Genomic DNA, 19315 nt, shown 5'->3' on the forward strand with positions numbered 1-19315 from the left:
GATGGCGGAATAGAAGGACGTGCTCTCACTCCCTCTTGCGAGAGCACCAGAATCACAACTGGCTGCTGGACAATCATCGACAGGAAGACACTGGACTTCACCAAGGAGGATACCCCACGTCCAAGGACAGAGGAGAAGCCACAGTGAGACGGTAGGAGGGGCGCAATCAGAGTAAAATCAAATCCCATAACTGCTGGGTGGGTGACTCACAGACTGGCGAGCACTTATACCACAGAAGTCCACCCACTGGAGTGAAAGTTCTGAGCCCCACGTCAGGCTTCCCAACCTGGGGGTCCGGCAACGGGAGGAGGAATTCATAATCAGACTTTGAAGCCTAGTGGGAATTGATTGAAGGACTTCGACAGGACTGGGGGAAACAGAGAACCCACTCTTGGAGGGCGTACACAAAATAGTGTGTGCATCGGGACCCAGGGGAAGGAGCAGTGACCCTGGGGGAGACTGAACCAGACATAACTGCTGGTGTTGGGGGGTCTCCTGCAGAGGCAGGGGCTGGCTCTGTTTCACCGTGGGGACAAGGACACTGGCAGCGGAGGTTCTGGGAAGTACTCCTTGGCATGAGCCCTCCCAGAGTCTGCCATTAGCCCCACCAAAGAGCCCGGGTAGGCTCCAGTGTTGGGTTGCCTCAGGCAAAACAACTAACAGGGAGGGAACCCAGCCCCACCCAGCAACAGTCAAGTGGATTAAAGTTTTACAGAGCTCTGACCGCCACAGCAACAGTCAGCTCTACCCACCTCCAGAGCCTCCCATCAAGCCTCTTAGATAGCCTCAACCACCAGAGGGCAGACAGCAGAAGCAAGAAAAACTACAGTCCTGCAGCCTGTGGAACAGAAACCACATTTACAGAAAGATAGACAAGATGAAAAGGCAGAGGGCTATATACCAGATGAAGGAACAAGAAAAAACCCCAGAAAAACAACTAAATGAAGTGGAGATAGGCAACCTTCCAGAAAAAGAATTCAGAATAATGATAGTGAAGATGATCCAGGACCTTGGAATAAGAATGGAGGCAAAGATTGAGAAGATGCAAGAAATGATTAACAAAGACCTAGAAGAATTAAAGAACAAACAAACAGAGATGACCAAAACAATAACTGAAATGAAAACTACACTAGAAGGAATCAATAGTAGAATAACTGAGGCAGAAGAACGGATAAGTGACCTGGAAGACAGAATGGTGGAATTCACTGCTGCGGAACAGACTAAAGAAAAAAGAATGAAAAGAGATGAAGACAGCCTAAGAGACCTCTGGGACAACATTAAACGCAACAACATTCGCATTATAGGGGTCCCAGAAGGAGAAGAGAGAGAGAAAGGACCAGAGAAAATATTTGAAGAGATTATAGTCGAAAACTTCCCTAACATGGGAAAGGAAATAGCCACCCAAGTCCAGGAAGCGCAGAGAGTCCCATACAGGATAAACCCAAGGAGAAGCACGCCGAGACACATAGTAATCAAAGTGGCAAAAATTAAAGACAAAGAAAAATTATTGAAAGCAGCAAGGGAAAAACGACAAATAACATACAAGGGAACTCCCATAAGGTTAACAGCTGATTTCTCAGCAGAAACTCTACAAGCCAGAAGGGAGTGGCATGATATACTTCAAGTGATGAAAGGGAAGAACCTACAACCAAGATTACTCTACCCGGCAAGGATCTCATTTAGATTTGATGGAGAAATCAAAAGCTTTACAGACAAGCAAAAGCTAAGAGAATTCAGCACCACCAAACCATCTCTACAACAAATGTTAAAGGAACTTCTCTAAGTGGGAAACACAAGAGAAGAAAAGGACCTACAAAAACAAACCCAAAACAATTAAGAAAATGGTCATAGGAACATACATATCGATAATTACCTTAAACGTGAATGGATTAAATGCTCCAGCCAAAAGACACAGGCTTGCTGAATGGATACAAAAACAAGACCCATATATATGCTGTCTACAAGAGACCCACCTTAGACCTAGGGACACATACAGACTGAAAGTGAGGGGATGGAAAAAGATATTCCATGCAAATGGAAATCAAAAGAACGCTGGAGTAGCTATACTCATATCAGATAAAATAGACTTTAAAATAAAGAATGTTACAAGAGACAAGGAAGGACACTACATAATGATCAAGGGATCAATCCAAGAAGAAGATATAACAATTATAAATATATATGCACCCAACATAGGAGCACCTCATTACATAAGGCAATTGCTAACAGCTATAAAAGAGGAAATTGATAGTAACACAATAATAGTGGGGGACTTTAACACCTCACTTACACCAATGGACAGATCATCCAAAATGAAAATAAATAAGGAAACAGAAGCTTTAAATGACACAATAGACCAGATAGATTTAATTGATATTTATAGGACATTCCATCCAAAAACAGCAGATTACACGTTCTTCTCAAGTGCGCACGGAACATTCTCCAGGATAGATCACATCTTGGGTCACAAATCAAGCCTCAGTAAATTTAAGAAAATTGAAATCATATCAAGCATCTTTTCTGACCACAACGCTATGAGATTAGAAATGAATTACAGGGGAAAAAGCGTAAAAAACACAAACACATGGAGGCTAAACAATACGTTACTAAATAACCAAGAGATTACTGAAGAAATCAAAGAGGAAATCAAAAAACACCTAGAGACAAATGACAATGAAAACACGATGACCCAAAACCTATGGGATGCTGCAAAAGCAGTTCTAAGAGGGAAGTTTATAGCTATACAAGCCTACCTAAAGAAACAAGAAAAATCTCAAGTAAACAATCTAACCTTACACCTAAAGAAACTAGAGAAAGAAAAACAAACAAAACCCAAAGTTAGCAGAAGGAAAGAAATCATAAAGATCAGAGCGGAAATAAATGAAATAGAAACAAAGAAAACAATAGCAAAGATCAATAAAACTAAAAGCTGGTTCTTTGAGAAGATAAACAAAATTGATAAGCCATTAGCCAGACTCATCAAGGAAAAGAGGGAGAGGACTCAAATCAATAAAATCAGAAATGAAAAAGGAGAAGTTACAACAGACACCGCAGAAATACAAAGCATCCTAAGAGACTACTACAAGCAACTTTATGCCAATAAAATGGACAACCTGGAAGAAATGGACAAATTCTTAGAAAGGTATAACCTTCCAAGACTGAACCAGGAAGAAGCAGAAAATATGAACAGACCAATCACAAGTAATGAAATTGAAACTGTGATTAAAAATCTTCCAACAAACAAAAGTCCAGGACCAGATGGCTTCACAGGTGAATTCTATCAAACATTTAGACAAGAGCTAACACCTATCCTTCTCAAACTCTTCCAAAAAATTGCAGAGGAAGGAACACTCCCAAACTCATTCTATGAGGCCACCATCACCCTGATACCAAAACCAGACAAAGACAGTACAAAAAAAGAAAATTACAGACCAATATCACTGATGAATATAGATGCAAAAATCCTCAACAAAATACTAGCAAACAGAATCCAACAACACATTAAAAGGATCATACACCACGATCAAGTGGGATTTATCCCAGGAATGCAAGGATTCTTCAATATACGCAAATCAATCAATGTGATACACCATATTAACAAATTGAAGAATAAAAACCATATGATCATCTCAATAGATGCAGAAAAAGCTTTTGACAAAATTCAACACCCATTTATGATAAAAACTCTCCAGAAAGTGGGCATAGAGGGAACCTACCTCAACATAATAAAGGCCATATATGACAAACCCACAGCAAACATCATTCTCAACGGTGAAAAACTGAAAGCATTTCCTCTAAGATCAGGAACGAGACAAGGATGTCCACTCTCACCACTATTATTCAACATAGTTCTGGAAGTCCTAGCCACGGCAATCAGAGAAGAAAAAGAAATAAAAGGAATACAAATTGGAAAAGAAGAAGTAAAACTGTCACTGTTTGCAGATGACATGATACTATACATAGAGAATCCTAAAACTGCCACCAGAAAACTGCTAGAGCTAATTAATGAATATGGTAAAGTTGCAGGATACAAAATTAATGCACAGAAATCTCTTGCATTCCTATACACTAATGATGAAAAATCTGAAAGAGAAATTATGGAAACACTCCCATTTACCATTGCAACAAAAAGAATAAAATACCTAGGAATAAACCTACCTAGGGAGACAAAAGACCTGTATGCAGAAAACTATAAGACACTGATGAAAGAAATTAAAGATGATACCAACAGATGGAGAGATATACCATGTTCTTGGATTGGAAGAATCAACATTGTGAAAATGACTATACTACCCAAAGCAATCTACAGATTCAATGCAATCCCTATCAAATTACCAATGGCATTTTTTACGGAGCTAGAAAAAATCATCTTAAAATTTGTATGGAGACACAAAAGACCCCGAATAGCCAAAGCAGTCTTGAGGGAAAAAAACGGAGCTGGAGGAATCAGACTCCCTGACTTCAGACTATACTACAAAGCTACAGTAATCAAGACAATATGGTACTGGCACAAAAACAGAAACATAGATCAATGGAACAAGATAGAAAGCCCAGAGATAAACCCATGCACCTATGGTCAACTAATCTATGACAAAGGAGGCAAAGATATACAATGGAGAAAAGACAGTCTCTTCAATAAGTGGTGCTGGGAAAACTGGACAGCTACATGTAAAAGAATGAAATTAGAATACTCCCTAACACCATACACAAAAATAAACTCAAAATGGAATAGAGACCTAAATGTCAGACTGGACACTATAAAACTCTTAGAGGAAAACATAGGAAGAACACTCTTTGACATAAATCACAGCAAGATCTTTTTTGATCCACCTCCTAGAGTAATGGAAATAAAAACAAAAATAAACAAATGGGACCTAATGAAACTTCAAAGCTTTTGCACAGCAAAGGAAACCATAAACAAGACGAAAAGACAACCCTCAGAACGGGAGAAAATATTTGCAAACGAATCAACGGACAAAGGATTAATCTCCAAAATATATAAACAGCTCATTCAGCTCAATATTAAAGAAACAAACAACCCAATCCAAAAATGGGCAGAAGACCTAAATAGACATTTCTCCAAAGAAGACATACACACGGCCACGAAGCACATGAAAAGATGCTCAACATCACTAATTATTAGAGAAATGCAAATCAAAACTACAATGAGATATCACCTCACACCAGTTAGAATGGGCATCATCAGAAAATCTACAAACAACAAATGCTGGAGAGGGTGTGGAGAAAAGGGAACCCTCTTGCACTGTTGGTGGGAATGTAAATTGATACAGCCACTATGGAGAACAATATGGAGGTTCCTTAAAAAACTAAAAATAGAATTACCATATGACCCAGCAATCCCACTACTGGGCATATACCCAGAGAAAACCGTAATTCAAAAAGACACATGCACCCGAATGTTCATTGCAGCACTTTTTACAATAGCCAGGTCATGGAAGCAACCTAAATGCCCATCAACAGATGAATGGATAAAGAAGTTGTGGTACATATATACAATGGAATATTACTCAGCCATAAAAAGGAACGAAATTGAGTCATTTGTTGAGACGTGGATGGATCTAGAGACTGTCATACAGAGTGAAGTAAGTCAGAAAGAGAAAAACAAATATTGTTTATTAACGCATGTATGTGGAACCTAGAAAAATGGTACAGATGAGCCGGTTTGCAGGGCAGAAGTTGAGACACAGATGTAGAGAACAGACATATGGACACCAAGGGGGGAAAACTGCGGTGGGGTGGGGATAGTGATGTGCTGAATTGGGCGATTGGGATTGACATGTATACACTGATGTGTATAAAATTGATGACTAATAAGAACCTGCAGTATAAACAAACAAACAAAACAAAACAAAACAAAAACAAAAAAAAACAAAAAAAAAAGAATTTATGATATACATTTAAAGTAGTGATAAAAGAAAAGTTTCTGGCACTAAACACTTACCAGTAAGGATTAAGAAATAAAAATAAATGAATAAGTTCCCAGATCAAAAGCTAGAAAAGGAACAACACATAAATAAAAACAAAAGAAGGAAATAATAAGTATACAAGAAATCAAGTAGGTAATGTATTTTTAAAAGTGTATCTAAATATTAAATAAAAGGTATACTTTAAAAAAATTCAAATCAGACAACTTAATCAATTTACAAGAGGGAAAGAACAAGTATACAAATGTAAAAAATGATTAATAATAATGAACATAAGCACTGATACAGAAGGGAAACAAATGGGATTTATGCAAATAGATTTGAAAACCTAGATGAAATGGGTAACTTCCTAGGAAAATAGTCTACCACATTGGACCCCATTAGATATAAAAACTTAAGCAGACTGTATCAGTCTAGGTCCGTTTAGCATGTTATCAGCAATGCCAGAGACCAGCATGGTGCCTAATAGAATAGAAAGACAATCAAAGTCCCTGAAGACTAGATTATGACACAGGTCTGAGACATGATATAGCCTTGAGGTATGACCATTAAGCTATGTTGCCAGCCTTGCCAGTTGAAAAGTATTTATGAAAGTATGGAGAAAAGAGCCTAGATTTCTGAAAAGCAAGACCACCATTTAGTCCTGTAGGTGCCCGAAGTAGCACAAATGAATTCCCCAACCTCACATGATCATTTGTTAAAGTTAGAGTATTGACTGGGAAGAAGCAGGATCTTGAATACTGGGATAGAGACAAATATGGACCTTGAAGCAGGAATTTAATGATCTGAACTAATCATTTTCTTTCCCCAGTTTCTCCAGAGCAATTAGAAACAGTCCACCAGCCCTACTATACTTCTTATTTTCACTAAGGTGTTCTATCGCAGCAAATACTTGGTTACCCAAAGCCATTACCTATATTGACACAAAATTACAGGTGTTTATGGGTGTTGTTTATGTGCTTATCTCCCATAGTGTGCAGTGGACTACCTTTACCACTCGAATTAGTCATTAATGACTTTAAGGATAGCAGGAAGCAGAAATAAAAAGCCTTCATATACAAAAATCTATACCCACTTAGAGGAAATAATGGTGGGGACAATCACATATATAGTAACAACAAAAAAGTAATATAGGAATAAACCTAATAAAATATGCTCACTCTATATGAGGAGAAATATAAATACTTTGGAAGGGATAATAATAGAAAGACATCCTTGTTCTTGATTGGAACAACCCAACATCATAAAAATGTCATTAATTTATTACTGTAAATTTATCTCACTGAAAATATAAACACCCTTTTTTTTAACATCTTTATTGGAGTATAATTGCTTTACAATGGTGTGTTACTTTCTGCTTTATAACAAAGTGAATCAGTTATATATATACATATGTCCCCATTTCTCTTCCCTCTTGCATCTCCCTCCCTCCCACCCTCCCTATCCCACCCCTCTAGGTGGTCACAAAGCACCGAGCTGATCTCCCTATGCTATGCAGCTGCTTCCCACTAGCTATCTATTTTACATTTGGTAGTGTATATATGTCCATGACACTCTCTCACTTTGTCCCAGCTTACCCTTCCCCCTCCCCATGTCCTCAAGTCCATTCTCTAGTAGGTCTGCATCTTTATTCCCATCTTGCCCCTAGGTTCTTCATGACCATTTTTTTTCTTTTTTTTTTTTTTAGATTCCATATATATGTGTTAGCATACGGTATTTGTTTTTCTCTTTCTGACTTACTTCACTCTGTATGACGGTCTCTAGGTCCATCCACCTCACTACAAATAACTCAGTTTCATTCCTTTTTATGGCTGAGTAATATTCCATTGTATATATGTGCCACATCTTCTTTATACATTCATCTGTCGATGGACACTTAGGTTGCTTCCATGTCCTGGCTATTGTAAATAGAGCTGCAATGAACATTTTGGTACATGACTCTTTTTGAATTGTGGTTTTCTCAGGGTATATGCCCAGTAGTGGGATTGCTGGGTCATATGGTAGCTCTATTTTTAGTTTTTTAAGGAACACCCATACTGTTCTCCATAGTGGCTGTATCAATTTACATTCCCACCAACAGTGCAAGAGGGTTCCCTTTTCTCCACACCGTCTCCAGCATTTATTGTTTGCAGATTTTTTGATGATGGCCATTCTGACTGGTGTGAGATGATATCTCATTGTAGTTTTGATTTACATTTCTCTAATGATTAATGATGTTGAGGGTTCTTTCATGTGTCTGTTGGCAATCTGTATATCTTCTTTGGAGAAATGTCTATTTAGGTCTTCTGCCAATTTTTGGGTTGGGTTGTTTGTTTTTTTGATATTGAGCTGCATGAGCTGCTTGTAAATTTTGGAGATTAATCCTTTGTCAGTTGCTTCATTTGCAAATATTTTCTCCCATTCTGAGCGTTGTCTTTTTGTCTTGTTTATGGTTTCCTTTGCTGTGCAAAAGCTTTTAAGTTTCATTAGGTCCCATTTGTTTATTTTTGTTTTTATTTCCATTTCTCTAGGAGGTGGTTCAAAAAGGATCTTGCTGTGATTTATGTCATAGAGTGTTCTGCCTATGTTTTCCTCTAAGAGTTTGATGGTTTCTGGCCTTACATTTAGGTCTTTAATACATTTTGAGTTTATTTTTGTGTGTTAAACACCCTTTTCTCATGATGTAAGACAAAGTAAACCTAAAGTTTACGCAGCTCAATTATCATGCTACATTAGCTAAGTAAACACTGAAAGATAAAAGCTACGAGCACTGATTAGCCAGCCCAGATATTAAAATTTGCTAAAAAGTTTCCATACTAAAGCTGAGCAGGCATACATAGACAATCCAGTGGAATAGAAGAGGAATTCCAAAAGTAGACTCATGTATGTATGAAAATTTAGTATTTGAAAAAAGTGGCATCTAAAGTCATTATGATAAAGATAGACTTTTTAATAAATGTTTCTTGGATAACTATTTAGCCTTAAAAATAAAACAAAGAAAGAAAGAAAGAGAAGAAAACAAGTGTAGTTGAATGAATAGGCTCCCAAAGATGTCCATGTCCTAATCCCCAGAATCTGTAAATGTTACCTTATTTGGCAAAAGGGACTTTGTAGATGCTATCAAGTTAAGGATCTTGAGAAAGGGAGACTATCCTGGATAATCCGCGTAGCCCTAGTGCAATCTCAAGGGTCCTTAAATGAGAGACACAGTAGAAGTCAAAAATGAAAACTGCAATATGATGATGGGTGATCATCAAATGATGAGTGACGTGGCCAAATGCTAACACATGCCAACATCCTCCAGGAGCCCGAAGAGGCAAGGAATGGATTTTCCCCTGGAGCCTCCAGAAGGAACTGACTTGCCATCACCTTGATTAGCCCTATCTGTACATTGAACCTCCAAAACTGTAGGAGAATAAATGTATACTTTTTAAGTCACTTAACTTGTTACAGTAACAATAAGAAACAAATATAAGAAGTAGGGGGGAAAGGTTGAATTCTTCTATAACCCTTTATAAAGAAGGGCTTTTTAGTTATGAATCATATGTTAGATAGAATAATGGCCCCCAAGGATGGCCATCCTTAATCCCTGAAACTTGTGAATATGTTACCTTACGTGACAGAAGGGACTTTGCAGATGTTATAAAGGGTAAGAACTTTGAGAAAGGAAGATTTTCCTGGATTATCTGGGTAAATATAATATAATCACATAAATTCTTAAAAGCGGAGAATCTTCCCCAACTTGATAAGAAAGAGATGTGACATTGAAAGAAGGAAGTGTGAAAGGAATTATGCCTGACATTCTGGCTTTGAAGCTGGTGGAAGCGATCACAGCCAAGGAATATGAGCAGCCTTTAGAAGCTGGGAATGGAAAGAAAATGGATTCTCCCATAGAGCTTTGAGAAAGTAATGCTGTCTTGTTGACACTTTGATTGTACCCAGTGAGATCTATGTCAGACGTCTGCCTTATGGAGCTATAAAACAGTAAATTTGTATTGTGGTTATTTGTTGAAACAGCAATAGAAGATATATGTAACTCATAATCCAGATGACATAAAAGACTGACACACTGGACTCATAAAAATTAAAAAAATATACTTGCCTCACATAACCACCAACTTCAGTAGACATATGAAAAACTGTAAGAAAAATATTTTAATATGTATCATATATAAAAGGCTAAGATTCCTAATATGTAATGAATTCTTACAAGCTGAGGGAAACAAGATGAAAACCCAGTTATAAAAATGGGAGAAAGACATTAACAGAGCGTGCAAAAGAAGATATAATTAAGGATCTTCAATATAATAAGATAAAAGCAAATTAAAGCTACATTGAGAAGAAAGTTTCTGCTTCCAGAGAGATGGAATATACATACTTTACTCTTTTTCGGCACAACTGAAAACCTTGGACATTATATATAAAGCATACATAAGACTCAGAAAAGTTGAAAGAAGGCTGACTGGCTAGAAGCCTCCAGATCCAAGAAAGAACACAATGGTGAATTCCTTTGGTTTCCTTTTTGACTAATGTATCTCAGACTTGGGGCTGAAGGAGCTGGCAACCCAGAAAAACAAATGCACACAGGAAAAAAAGGCCTAATGAAAGCCTGCTCTCTGTAGCCAAATTCCCAGAAAGGTGAAGCCTAGCAAAACAACCACTCCACTCCAGACAAACATCACAGAAAACCCTGTGTCCTGACATTTCCCCAAGTCAGCAAATGTTGAAAGTGAAGCTTAGACTTCCACATTTACCAGGGGAACCTAGAGCTTCTACCTCTACTTGTTGCTATGAAGCATCTCAACCCCTCTGTTGGGACGGTATGAGAGGCCTAGTAGGGAGATAGTACCTCATCACCACTGGATGTAAAGAGTACCTGAACTCACCTTGGTGTCAGTAGAGACCAACAAATTAGAGAACCTGGACTTCCACCCCCCAATTGGCAGTGAAAAAGACCCTCCTCATCTCCCCCACTAAGGTGGTATCAGAGGAGGCCTAGTGGAGAGTCAGGAGTTTCACCACCACCCACTGGTAATGAGGTCACACTCCTCTCTGGTCTCAGTGGAGGTCTCAGCATGAGGAGCGGTAATGAGTCCCCCCCTACGCTTGCAGCCAGGGAGGTATCAGTAGAGGCCTAGTTGACAGCCAGAACTCTCACTCTCACTCAGCACTAATGAGAAGCATCCCACTCAGGTGTCAACAGAGCTGGAGTGCTAGAGCAGGGAGAAGCAAGCTAGCTAAAACAGAAGGCTTAAATGAGATCTAGAAGGTTTAAATAACACCATAGCATGATACCCAAACTTTCCAGCTTTCAACCAAAAAATCAGTTGTCATACTAAGAATCAGGAAGATCTCAACCTTAAAAAAAAAAAAGACAAACTGAGATGACAGAGGTATTAAAATTATCTGACATCCTAAAGCAGCCATCCTAAGAATGCTTCAATAAGAAATTAATGAACACACTTGAAACAACCATAATAGAAAGTCTCAGCACACAAATATGAGATATTATATTAAGAAGAACCTAAATGGAAATGTTAGCATTGAAAAATGTACAGGCTCAACAGCAGAATGGAGGGGAGAGAGGAAAAAACCAGTGAACTGGAAGATATACAAATAGAATAATAGAGAGAAAATGGAATAAAAAGAAAGAAGCAGAGCCTTAGGGCTGTGTGAGAGGTTAATAAAAGATTGAATATTCTTATGAGATTCACAAAGGAGAGGAGAAAGAGGGTGGGGCTGAAAAAATATTCAAAGAAGAATTGCTGAGAACTTCCCAATTTAGCAAAGGACATAAACTTACAGATATGAAAAGCTGAGCAAATCCCAATCAAAGAATTCCACGCAAAGACACATCATAGTCAAAGTTCTAAAAGCTAAAGACAAAAATTCTTGAAAACAGCAAGAGAACAAATTTCCCCTAGGAGAAAAAATTGGAATGACAGTGCATTTCTTATTAGAAACCATGGAGTCCAGAAGGAAATGACAAAACATTTTTCAATTTCTGAAAGAAAAAAACTATCGTGAATCCTTATCTGACAAAAACATCCTTGAGGAATTCAGGGGAAACCAAGACATTCTCAGAAGAACAAAACTGAGATTATTTGTTGTTAGCAGACCCATATTAAAAGAATGACTAAAAGGAGGTACTCTAAACAGAAAGTGAATGATGACAAATGAAGAAATCTTAGATCATAAGAAGAAAGAACACAGCAAAAAATGGGTAAATACAATAGACTTTCTCTTGTTGAGTTTTCTAAATTATTTTTGATTATTGAAGAAAAAAGTATAATACTATCTAAAGTGATTTTAAATGTATGTAGAAGAAATATTAAAGGCAATTATATTATAAATGTGGGAGGGTAAATCGATGTAAAGGAGGAAAGTTTTTTACAATTTACTCAAACTAGTAAAATTATGTCTTTAATGGATTGTGAAATGTTACATATATAACATGAAATACCTAAAGGCACCAATAAAAATACAGGCCCTCAAAAACATTATACATCAATGGAATTCTAAAAAAATATTCAAGTTACATGTAGAAAGCCAAGTAAAAGACAACAGAGGGATGAAAAACAGAACAATCAGAAAACAAAACAAATAAAATGCCAAAATTAAGCCTCAACATGTTAATAATCACATTAAATGTAAATAATCTCAATACACCAAGTAAAAGGTAGAGATTGTCAGAGTGGATTAATGACATGCCACAACTGTAAGTTGTCTACAACAATTCATTTAAAATATAATTATAGAAGCAGGTTGAAAGTAAAGAGATGGGAAAAGATATATCATGCATACATTAATCAAAAGAAAGCAGTAATGGCTACATTACTAGTCAGATAAAATAAACTGCAGAGCACAGGAAATTATCAGACATAGAAAAGGGTAGTGATATGTAGTGATAAAAGTGTCAAAACAAAAAGAAAGCATCACAATCCTAAGACAAACAAGAGAGCTGCAAAATAGCAAACCTGGTAGAACAGGTAGAAATGGACAAACCCACAATTAAAGCTGGAGACTTCAACACCTCTGTCTCAACAAGAATAACTTAGACAGAAGATCAGCAGGGATATAGAAGAATTTAACAACACCATCAACCAACAGGGTCAAATCAACTTTTATAGAACACTCTCCCCATCAACAGGAGAATGCACATTCTTTTCCAGTGCCCACAGAAGATTTATGGCCATAAAATAAAATTGATATCACACAAAGTGTTCACCAACTACAATAAAATCAAACCAGAAAGCAATAAGAGATAGGATGAAAAGCTCCAAACACTTGGAAACTGAACAACACATTTCTAAATAATTCTTTCGTTAAAATCTAATAGTATTGGGAAATAACAAAATACATTGACTGAATGGAAATGAAAACACAACATGGCAAAATATGTGAGACACAGGTAAAGCAACATTGAAAGGAAAATTTAGGGCTTCCATGGTGGCGCAGTGGTTAAGAATCCACCTGCTAATTCAGGGGACACGGGTTCGAGCCCTGGTCCGGGAAGATCCCACATGCCACGGAGCAACTAAGGCCGTGTGCCACAGCTACTGAGCCTGCACGTCACAACTACTGAAGCCCGTGCGCCGAGAGCCCATGCTCTGCAACAAGAGAAGCCACTGCATTGAGAAGCCTGCACACCACAATGAAGAGCAGCCCCCGCTTGCCGCAACTAGAGAAAGCCTGCATGCAGCAATGAAGGCACAATGCAGCCAAAAATAAAATTAAATTAAAAAAAAAAGGAAAATTTATAGCACTAACATGCATACTACATATTAGAAAAGAGTCTCAAATCAATAATCCAAGTCCCTACCTCAAGAATATTGAATAGCAAAATAAACCCAATGCAAGCATAAAGAAGAAAATGATAAAGGTAAGAGTAGAAATCAGTGAAATAAAATGGAAAATACACATCAGGAAAAGAATAAATAAAACAGTCCTTGTTTGCATACAACATGATCGTCTAAGAAAAAAATCCAAAGGAATCTACAAAAATATTCCAAGAATTTTTAAGTTTAGCATGTTAACAAGATAGAAGCTAAACATGCAAAAATCAATGGTATTTCTATGTACTACAAATATAATTGTGGACATCAAAATTAAAATGACAATACCATTTGCGATTGCTCAAAAAACAAAGTATTGAGATGTAAATCTCACAAAACATGTACAGGGCTTGTATACTGAAAACTACAAGATTCCGATGAAAGAAATAAAAGAAAATCTAAATCGATGGAGAGACATATCTTTTTAGGGATTGGAAAACTCAGCATAGTAAAGATATCAATTCTCCCAAAAAGGGTTTTCAGGTTTAATGCAATGTCAATCAAAATTCCAGAAAGAGGGGAGGGGCAAGATGGCGGAAGAGTAAGACGTGGAGATCACCTTCCTCCCCACAGATACATGAGAAATACATCTATACGTGGAACTGCTCCTACAGAACACCCACTGAACGCTGGCAGAAGACGTCAGACCTCCCAAAAGACGCCCTCAGGCGACCTACATGCAGAGGCGGGTCCAAATCCAAAGCTGAACCCCGGGAGCTGTACGAACAAAGAAGAGAAAGGGAAATCTCTCCCAGCAGCCTCAGAAGCAGCGGATTAAAGCTCCACAAACAACTTGATGTGCCTGCATCTGTTGAATACCTGAATAGACAACGAATCATCCCAAATTTACGAGGTGGACTTTGGGAGCAGGATATATTAACTTTTCCCCTTTTCCTTTTTTTGTGAGTGTATATGTATATGCTTCTGGGTGAGATTTTGTCTGTATAGCTTTGCTCTCACCGTTAGTCCTAGGGTTAGGTCCGTCCGTTTTTTTTTTTGTTTTTTTTTTTTTACTTAAAAAATTTTTTTCCCTAATAAATGTCTTCTTAATAATTTTTTCCTTATTTTCTATTTTTAAAAAATTAAAAAAAATTTTTTAATAAGTTTTTTCATATTTTTTATTTTAAAAAATTACAAAATTTTTTTTCTTAATAAATTTTTTCTTAATTTTTTTCTTATTTTTAGTATAAAAAATTAATAAATCTATTTTTAAAAATTAAAAAAATTTTTTTCTTAATAAATTTATTCTTAATAATATTTTTTTCTTATTTTTTATTATAATTGCTTTATTTTATTTTATTTTATCCTCTTTCTTTCTTTCTTTCCATTTTTTCTCCCTTTTATTCTGAGCCGTGTGGATGAAAGGCTCTTGGTGCTCCAGCCAGGCATCAGGGCTGTGCCTCTGAGGTGGGAGAGCCAACTTCAGGACACTGGTCCACAAGAGACCTCCCAGCTCCACGTAATACCAAACGGCGAAAATCTCTCAGAGATCTCCATCTCAACATCAAGACCCAGCTTCACTCAATGACCAGCAAGCTACAGTGCTGGACACCCTATGCCAAACAACTAGCAAGACAGGAACACAGCCCCATCCATTAACAGAGAGGCTGCCTAAAATCATAATAAGGCCACAGACAACCCAAAACACACCACCAGACGTGGACGAGCCCACCAGAAAGACAACATCCAGCCTCATCCACCAGAACACAGGCACTAGTTCCCTCCACCAGGAAACCTACACAACCCACTGAACCAACCTTAGCCACTGGGGACAGATACCAAAAACAACGGGAACTACGAACCTGCAGCCTGTGAAAAGGAGACCCCAAACACAGTAAGATAAGCAAAATGAGAAGACAGAAAAACACACAGCAGATGAAGGAGCAGGGTCAAAACACACCAGACCTAACAAATGAAGAGGAAATAAGTAGTCTACCTGAAAAAGAATTCAGAATAATGATAGTAAGGATGATCCAAAATCTTGGAAATAGAATAGACAAAATGCAAGAAACATTTAACAAGGACGTAGAAGAACTAAAGAGGAACCAAGCAACGATGAAAAGCACAATAAATGAAATTAAAAATACTCTAGATGGGATCAATAGCAGAATAACTGAGGCAGAAGAACGGATAAGTGACCTGGAAGATAAAATGGTGGAAATAACTACTGCAGAGCAAAATAAAGAAAAAAGAATGAAAAGAACTGAGGACAGTCTCAGAGACCTCTGGGACAACATTAAACGCACCAACATTCGAATTATAGGGGTCCCAGAAGAAGAAGAGAAAAAGAAAGGGACTGAGAAAATATTTGAAGAGATTATAGTTGAAAACTTCCCTAATATGGGAAAGGAAATAGTTAATCAAGTCCTGGAAGCACAGAGAGTCCCATACAGGATAAATCCAAGGAGAAACACACCAAGACACATATTAATCAAACTATCAAAAATTAAATATAAAGAAAACATATTAAAAGCAGCAAGGGAAAAACAACAAATAACACACAAGGGCATCCCCATAAGGTTAACAGCTGATCTTTCAGCAGAAACTCTGCAAGCCAGAAGGGAGTGGCAGGATATACTTAAAGTCATGAAGGAGAAAAACCTACAACCAAGATTACTCTACCCAGCAAGGATCTCATTCAGATTTGATGGAGAAATTAAAACCTTTACAGATAAGCAAAAGCTGAGAGAGTTCAGCACCACCAAACCAGCTTTACAACAAATGCTAAAGGAACTTCTTTAGGCAAGAAACACAAGAGAAGGAAAACACCTACAGTAACAAACCCAAAACATTTAAGAAAATGGGAATAGGAACATACATATCGATAATTACCTTAAATGTAAATGGATTAAATGCTCCCACCAAAAGACACAGACTGGCTGAATGGATACAAAAACAAGACCCATATATATGCTGTCTACAAGAGACCCACTTCAGACCTAGAGACACATACAGACTGAAAGTGAGGGGATGGAAAAAGATATTCCATGCAAATGGAAATCAAAAGAAAGCTGGAGTAGCAATTCTCATATAAGACAAAATAGACTTTAAAATAAAGACTATTACAAGAGACAAAGAAGGACACTATATAATGATCAAGGGATCGATCCAAGAGGAAGGTATAACAATTGTAAATATTTATGCACCCAACATAGGAGCACCTCAATACAAAAGGCAAATACTAACAGCCATAAAAGGGGAAATCGACAGTAACACAATCATAGTAGGGGACTTTAACACCCCACTTTCACCAATGGACAGATCATCCAAAATGAAAATAAATAAGGAAACACAAGCTTTAAATGATACATTAAACAAGATGGACTTAATTGATATTTATAGGACATTCCACCCAAAAACAACAGAATACACATTTTTCTCAAGTGCTCATGGAACATTCTCCAGGATAGATCATATCTTGGGTCACAAATCAAGCCTTGGTAAATTTTAAAAAATTGAAATCGTATCAAGTATCTTTTCCGACCACAATGCTATGAGACTAGATATCAATTACAGGAAAAGATCTGTAAAAAATACAAATACATGGAGGCTAAACAATACACTGCTTAATAACCAAGTGATCACTGAAGAAATCAAAGGGGAAATCAAAAAATACCTAGAAACAAATGACAATGGAGACACAACGATCCAAAACCTATGGGATGCAGCAAAGGCAGTTCTAAGAGGGAAGTTTATAGCAATACAAGCCTACATCAAGAAACAGGAAACATCTCGAATAAACAACCTAACCTTGCACCTAAAGCAATTAGAGAAAGAAGAACAAAAAAACCCCAAAGCTAGCAGAAGGAAAGAAATCATAAAGATCAGATCAGAAATAAATGAAAAAGAAATGAAGGAAACAATAGCAAAAATCAATGAAACTAAAAGCTGGTTCTTTGAGAAGATAAACAAAATTGATAAACCATTAGCCAGACTCATCAAGAGAAAAAGGGAGAAGACTCAAATTAATAGAATTAGAAATGAAAAAGGAGAAGTAACCACTGACACTGCAGAAATACAAAGGATCATGAGAGATTACTACAAGCAACTCTATGCCAATAAAATGGACAACCTGGAAGAAATGGACAGATTCTTAGAAATGCACAACCTGCCAAGACTGAACCAGGAAGAAATAGAAAATATGAACAGACCAATCACAAGCACTGAAATTGAAACTGTGATTAAAAATCTTCCAACACACAAAAGCCCAGGACCAGATGGCTTCACAGGCGAATTCTATCAAACATTTAGAGAAGAGCTAACACCTATCCTTCTCAACTCTTCCAAAATATTGCAGCGGGAGGAACACTCCCCAACTCATTCTACGAGGCCACCATCACCCTGATACCAAAACCAGACAAAGATGTCACAAAGAAAGAAAACTACAGGCCAATATCACTGATGAACATAGATGCAAAAATCCTCAACAAAATACTAGCAAACAGAATCCAACAGCACATTAAAAGGATTATACACCATGATCAAGTGGGGTTTATTCCAGGAATGCAAGGATTCTTCAGTATACGCAAATCAATCAACGTGATACATCATATTAACAAATTGAAGGAGAAAAACCATATGATCATCTCAATAGATGCAGAGAAAGCTTTCGACAAAATTCAAAACCCATTTATGATAAAAGTCCTGCAGAAAGTAGGCATAGAGGGAACTTTCCTCAACATAATAAAGGCCGTATATGACAAACCCACAGCCAACATTGTCCTCAATGGTGAAAAAGTGAAACCATTTCCACTAAGATCAGGAACAAGACAAGGTTGCCCACTCTCACCACTATTATTCAACGTAGTTTTGGAATTGTTAGCCACAGCAATCAGAGAAGAAAAAGAAATAAAAGGAATCCAAATCGGAAAAGAAGAAGTAAAGCTGTCACTGTTTGCAGATGACATGATACTATACATAGAGAATCCTAAAGATGCTACCAGAAAACTACTAGAGCTAATCAATGAATTTGGTAAAGTAGCAGGACACAAAATTAATGCACAGAAATCTCTTGCATTCCTGTATACTAATGATGAAAAATCTGAAAGTGAAATTAAGAAAACACTCCCGTTTACCATTGCAACAAAAAGAATAAAATATCTAGGATAAACCTACCTAAGGAGACAAAAGACCTGTATGCAGAAAATTATAGGACACTGATGAAAGAAATTAAAGATGATACAAATAGATGGAGAGATATACCATGTTCTTGGATTGGAAGAATCAACATTGTGAAAATGACTCTGCTACCCAAAGCAATCTACAGATTCAATGCAATCCCTATCAAACTACCACTGGCATTTTTCACAGAACTAGAACAAAAAATTTCACAATTTGTATGGAAACACAAAAGACCCCGAATAGCCAAAGCAATCTTGAGAACGAAAAATGGAGCTGGAGGAATCAGGCTCCCTGACTTCAGACTATATTACAAAGCTACAGTAATCAAGACAGTTTGGTACTGGCACAAAAACAGAAATATAGATCAATGGAACAGGATAGAAAGCCCAGAGATAAGCCCATGCACATATGGTCACCTTATCTTTGATAAAGGAG

Source organism: Eubalaena glacialis, chromosome 1, assembly GCF_028564815.1.
Source record: "Eubalaena glacialis isolate mEubGla1 chromosome 1, mEubGla1.1.hap2.+ XY, whole genome shotgun sequence".
In the NCBI taxonomy this organism is placed as follows: Eukaryota; Metazoa; Chordata; class Mammalia; order Artiodactyla; family Balaenidae; genus Eubalaena; species Eubalaena glacialis.